Genomic DNA, 6,042 nt, shown 5'->3' with positions numbered 1-6,042 from the left:
CAGTGTCGGTGTGTGTGTGTGTGTGTGTGCGCACACATAGACATTCATATGCCTGAGAGTCATTCCCAATAAGATAAAGACCACATTTTTCATAATCCCACTGCAACTACCTCCTGAAAAAGAAGAAGAAAGTCTCTCTGAGCAGCGAGAACATTGACTTTATTATTGTACCAGTATCCAGACGCCCTGAGGGCTCTTTGCATCACTGCGGCTCAGCCAGAGAAGTCAGGAAGAATTTAAAAGAGAATTGTCGTATATTACAAAAAAAGTATTCACACACAGATATGTGTTAGCACCTTGGTGCACTTAACTGTACATTTACCTAAATTAGATATTGTTCACTGTGTTGTGTTGTGATATCATTGTGATGACCGGATTAATCTTAATGTACAAACAATACTAAAGATACACAATCATCGTGTCCCCTTCAGGGCCCCTTCGAGTGCAGGTGGACTCGGCGCTCAATGCTCCACTAATAACACCATAGCTTGTGTTGCAGGCATTGGTTCTTCTTTAATTATGATTTTACATGCATGAGCACGTTCTCTGATTGAAAGTTAAAGATGTAAAAATCTATATCTACGCGACCATCTCGCCCCGTATGTCGATAAGCGTTTCATTATGCACTTTAGAGAATCTTTTAATGCACAAGAGTCGTTGACCCTCGACACAGTCGAGATCCTTTCAATTAGATAAATCAAGCGCACCTGCAACCTTTAAAACCATAACACACACACTAATGCCCTGTCATTATCACTATAATAGATTCAAACAGCCTGTCATTATAGAACATATAGAGTGTAGTAATATTCATTGCTGTCCTGTGAACTCTGTGAATCTCCACTCTGTCAGATGTTTTGAGTAAAACAGCCTGTTTTAAGCTTCATGACATTCAGATAATTTAGTGAAGAACCATCCTGGGTAGTAGAAGCATTTTGTATTCATAAAAAGGAGCATATAATCCGTGACTAATTCTAAATTATCATCACTATTTGGAGATAAATGATTTTCACTTTATTAGAACTTGTGGTGAAATTTACATACATTAGGTATGTACAATACATGTATTTTCTACAGATACATGGATTTAATGCCATTTATACTTTCACTCCAGAGACAAATAAATGTACTTTTTACTCCAAAACATGTATTGCAAAACTATAATCAGGTCATAAGATATGATGCATTGTTATAGATTAAACTACCAAACGAGCTCCACCTCAACCAACTACAATACTGCGTGCATGTTACTGATAATTAAGATGCAGTAATACCTCAATACAAAGTCGGTCATTCTGCATAACGAGTAAACTATAAGGACATTTTGATGAAATGCTTCTGGACTTCTACTTGTGTTGTAGTATTTCTTAAGTGTGGTATTACCACTTTTACATAAGTCAATTATTGAAATACTTCTTCCTCTATGTCCTTTTAATATATTTCCTTTCACACCATTCTAATGTTTTCTCTTCCTTCTGACCTTCTGCAAATCAAACGAAGCCTCATTTAGCGCTCAGAGGGTCAAAGTGAACATATTCTCCCTCCTGTCTGGGTTTCAGTGGGAAATCAAATTAAACCACGTCGTCCTTTTAATTCACAACCTTTTTTGCATTTTTGGAAAGAAGTGACGGCGTAATCTAATGCGACGGTCAAATTAATTTAATTTTGGTGACAGAAGTTCAAACTCAAGGTTTCATTTGGAAATCAAAACCATATCGTTCTTCTGACTCACGGCGTCCTCATGTAGAACTTTGTTCCTCAGAAGCTTAATCTGACGGTTAAATTGGTTTTATTTCAGTGAAAGACGTTCAAACTGACATTTGGCTCTCTATGTTAAAGTCAGAAATCAAATAAAACCATGTTGCCCTTCTAATGTAGAAATGTACTTCTCAGACCTTGATATTTAACCTGATATCATCTGCTCCGCTGGAATGGTATTAGTTTAGCTTTTTTTCTTTTCGTAACTTATTCATAACAACTTTGCCATACAGTTATAAAAGTGGTTAAATAGAAAAAAAAATCATTATATCAAATAAATCAAATCAAATCAAACTGAAGGAAAAAGGTTATAGACTGAAGCCTGAGCTTTTTGTGCATTTCCTTAATTCTTATTGAACAATTACCCCAACTACCCAAAACAGCAGTGAAACAAAGAACAACATCACAAATAAGAAGCAAATAAACAAAACAAAAACAGACTAGAATTTTCAGTCCATTGAGCAAAATGTACTATTGTTAGATAATGATATATTTACAGTGTTCGGATTACATTTCAACAAATGTGTGTGGCATCAACATGCCAAAGCGAATGACCTGCGAGGAGTATTTGTCATTTTAAAAAGATCTTGAAGCTCTTTGAAAGTTGGGATAACAATTGAATTTGTTCAAATAAGAGTTTCTTACATTTTTTAGGAGGAAGTGCATCTTTGTCTCAACCCTCAACAGTGACCACATACTTGTTGCTGTGATTCTTTTGTTTCCTTTTTGGATTTCCAGTTTGTGTTCGCCAAGCCTGAACTCGGTCGGTATCCGTCTCCGACAGTCGAGAGACATTCTGCCAATTCATTATCTCGTTTTAGGGTCAGATAACATTCTGATTTTTAGTTTCTTCCTTCCAACGTTCTAAAGTTTTCTTTACCTCGTGTTAGAATTTCTTATGATTTTATTAACCGTATTATTTGTTGGTGTTTCTTGGGTTAGTGCGATCACAAGATAATGTCACACGAAACGGGATGGACATACGAATGTGTTGTGTAACATCTGATTCCACGTCTGCAGCTGCACACACACACACACACAGATCCACTCTGACCCCCCCTGGAGGAAGATCAAAAGCCAGCTGGTCAAAAAAACCACCTTGGAGCTCCAAACACCGAAGGACTCGGAGTCTCCTCTGCCCGGATGGGACGTGACCCCTGATGACGGAGAAGGATGGAGAGCCAGATGTTTGAGGGACGCTACGCTAAAGGGAGCGAGCGGAGGGGGAAAAAAGGCTGAAGTGAGCCTGAGGGTGCGAGTGAGTGACGGGCGGAGTGACGTCTGCAGAGCACGGTGCTCTGTATCAGTATGCAGAGGGATAAGAGCCACATGTGAGCCTCTTGTCAGCATGCAGGAGCTTTTACCCAATGTGCACCCCCACCCCCCCCACCCCCACCCCCGACAGATGCACCAGTGACATCTCCTAAAAGCTGAAAGGCGGCGGCTCAGTGAGAGGTTTCATTTCACACAGCTCCTCAGTATTAGTCTGAGGAGGGAGCTTGTTGAACCCTACCGAGGCTCAAAGTCTCTCGGTTTGCTGAGCCGGTCTCTCTCAACATTGGAGGAAATGTAAATGACATAATCACCCCCCCTTACAGAAACACACACACACACACAGCGAAAAAAAGGTCAGCGCTTAATAAAAGTGATGAACAGTGTAAAAAAAATGTCATGTGGGATCAGAGTCATCATCATCATTATGTGGGTGAAGAAGAAGCTGTTCTTCTGTATTATTTATTTTATGCATTGTAATAAATCCAGACTGCTTTAAAAGAAAATGCACCAAGAGCGTGACTGTGCATACATTTGGCCCGTTTAATGTGCTCAGGTGCATGAGGACCGAAACTGGATTTCTTTTTTTTTTTGTCTTCTCGCTGGAATATTCCAATTCATTTCAATTTCGACTGGCAGCACTTGACCGCCAAGACAATACACTTTCTTTTTTTTCCCTATTTTATTGAGACAGATTGGCCAAGAGTGTTGCTGCCATCTACAGACTCGTGATTACATCTCTTCTCCTCCTCCTCCTCCTCCTCCTCCTCCTCCTCACGCGCACACACAATGTAAACAGTCGAGGCCTCGAGACAAGAGGCTTGAGATGTGTCCGTGTCTGCATGATGCTCAACATTGCAGAGCAGATTACGTTTAGACCTCCTGTTTGGACCTGGAGTCGGCCGATGAAGGTTCAGAGAGCTCGTAAAATATCCTGACTACAGAAATCACCTGATTCTGATGCTGACACACAGTCCAAAACATTTTTTTTTTTTTTGGCATGTGACCTCAAACAATGCAGTGTCTATTTGCAGCCGCTTGTCAAAGGTTGCATATCTCTTCCCAGTGAGGCCAGTTAGCTAACGAGTCATTTCAGATTGAGTTATTCACATTTGTGTGTGAGGGAGCGAAAATCTGGCTGAAAGAAATAAACTTTTTTTTAATTCGCAGACAAGATTTTTCTTCTTTCCAGGCTGCCAGAGTTGCTCTTCATCATCTGTCTTTTTTATTCTATATTTGTTTCTTTATTTCTATTTATTGAAGTAGTAAGCTACGCTACTCAAACAATGTGAAATAATAAATCAGTATTTCTTTTTCACTTAATAATTGTTATTCTATCTATTATTTTACAGTTTTTTGCTATTCTTCTGTTGTAATCTTTAGTGAATCTCTCGGGATTAATAAAGTTCTATCTTATTTTATCTCATGACGACCTCTTGGATTTACCTTGCGGCCTCTTTAGGTGGTCCTGACCTGCAGATTTGGGAACCGCTGCGGCACTTACACTCATTTCGTCATCGGTAACCTTAAACTATTCTGAACTAACCTTTACCTGAACCCAGTGACGACAGCAGCGGTTTCAGCTCTCGACAAATGCTGTGAAACCAAATCAGACACAACGAAATTCTCCATCTCAAGAGAATAATGCAAACTAAACCTGAAATAAGACTCGGAGAGAGGTTTCAGCACCCTTGGGCTCCCCTGCCTTTGGGTGACCCTGGGTATGAATGCATGCATGTTCCTCCAGACTCCCAGTCACAGAATTCACCTTCCAGGGAAAAAAAAGAAAAGAAAAGGTGGACGGAGAAGAGGCCTCCCATTGGACTGAAAATGACATACCTCTCTGCTGGATGGCTCTACAGGGCGAGGTGCAGCGGGTCACATGTGCACCGAACGGACGCCTGAGTATAGGGCGAGATATTTTGGAAATGTCATGCGCCAACGTTTATCAACTCACCCCTTTTGTGTTTGCCGGCGAGCAACGGAGGAGGGAGATTTATTAGGCTTTTCATCAGCGGAGGGCAACACAATTGGTTGTTCAAAGGCTCGTCGTGCTTTCCTGTCGTCTATTTAAAAGTCAAACTCGAGGCCGTGTCAAGAGCTGGACAGACGACTTTGCATTCCACAGATGTCTGCTCCTATAGGAAACAGCCATGTGCTGAACTATGTTCACCCCCCCACACACACAAACATGTGAGCACTTCATTATTTAACCCTTTTAGATGTTTGTGCGGAATAAATAGCGGATGAATTCTTGATGTCCAGAAAAGTGGATGTCACAGCGACCTTTGACCACCAAACTCTAATCAGGTCAACCTGGATTCAACGTGGACGTTTGTGCCACATTTGAAGAAATCCCCTCCAGATATCGGGCTCACAGATTTTGTTCCGGGATGACTCAGCTGTCACCAGGTGTGCTGTGAGAGCACCTTCAAAAAAAAAGAGAAAACACACACACACAGATTTCCGTTGCTTCATTTCACCATGTGTGTGTGGGGGGAAATGTTTCTGCTCTGCCTTAATCTTCACCAATGGGAGAAATGGCTAAACCTTGCCTTGTCAGTGGTCTCGGGCAGAAACCAATTAGAAGCCCGTAGCTGCGAGCCGACCGGTTGATTATCTTCCGACTCGTTCGCGTAGCACACTTAGTGGGTTAATCCTCAACAGCCTCTGGGTGTTTTTGCACACACTCTCACCAGCTGTTTTGCACACACTCTCACCAGCCTTGGCGAGTGCTGCCTCCCTGTGTTTGCACACAGTAACTGCTGCTGTAACGACACCGATGCACAGTCACTCAACAACAACACGAGCTGGCAGAACACCTCCCATTACAGACCGTATATAGCCGTCATGGTATATATATATAGGTAATGCACTCCGGCGAAGCAGCCGTCGGGACTGTGGCTCGCATCCCAGATCGCCACAGTACAGCAACATTAGGGAATTGACTTTGGGTTAATGCACTAATGCACCTGTAAGCTGGCGCCCAATTGTGTCAGGGCCACTGGTTAC

Source organism: Pholis gunnellus (assembly GCF_910591455.1).
Source record: "Pholis gunnellus genome assembly, chromosome: 1".
NCBI lineage: Eukaryota > Metazoa > Chordata > Actinopteri > Perciformes > Pholidae > Pholis > Pholis gunnellus.
The sequence above is the reverse complement of the archived record's forward strand: the minus strand, read 5'-3'. Positions refer to the sequence as shown.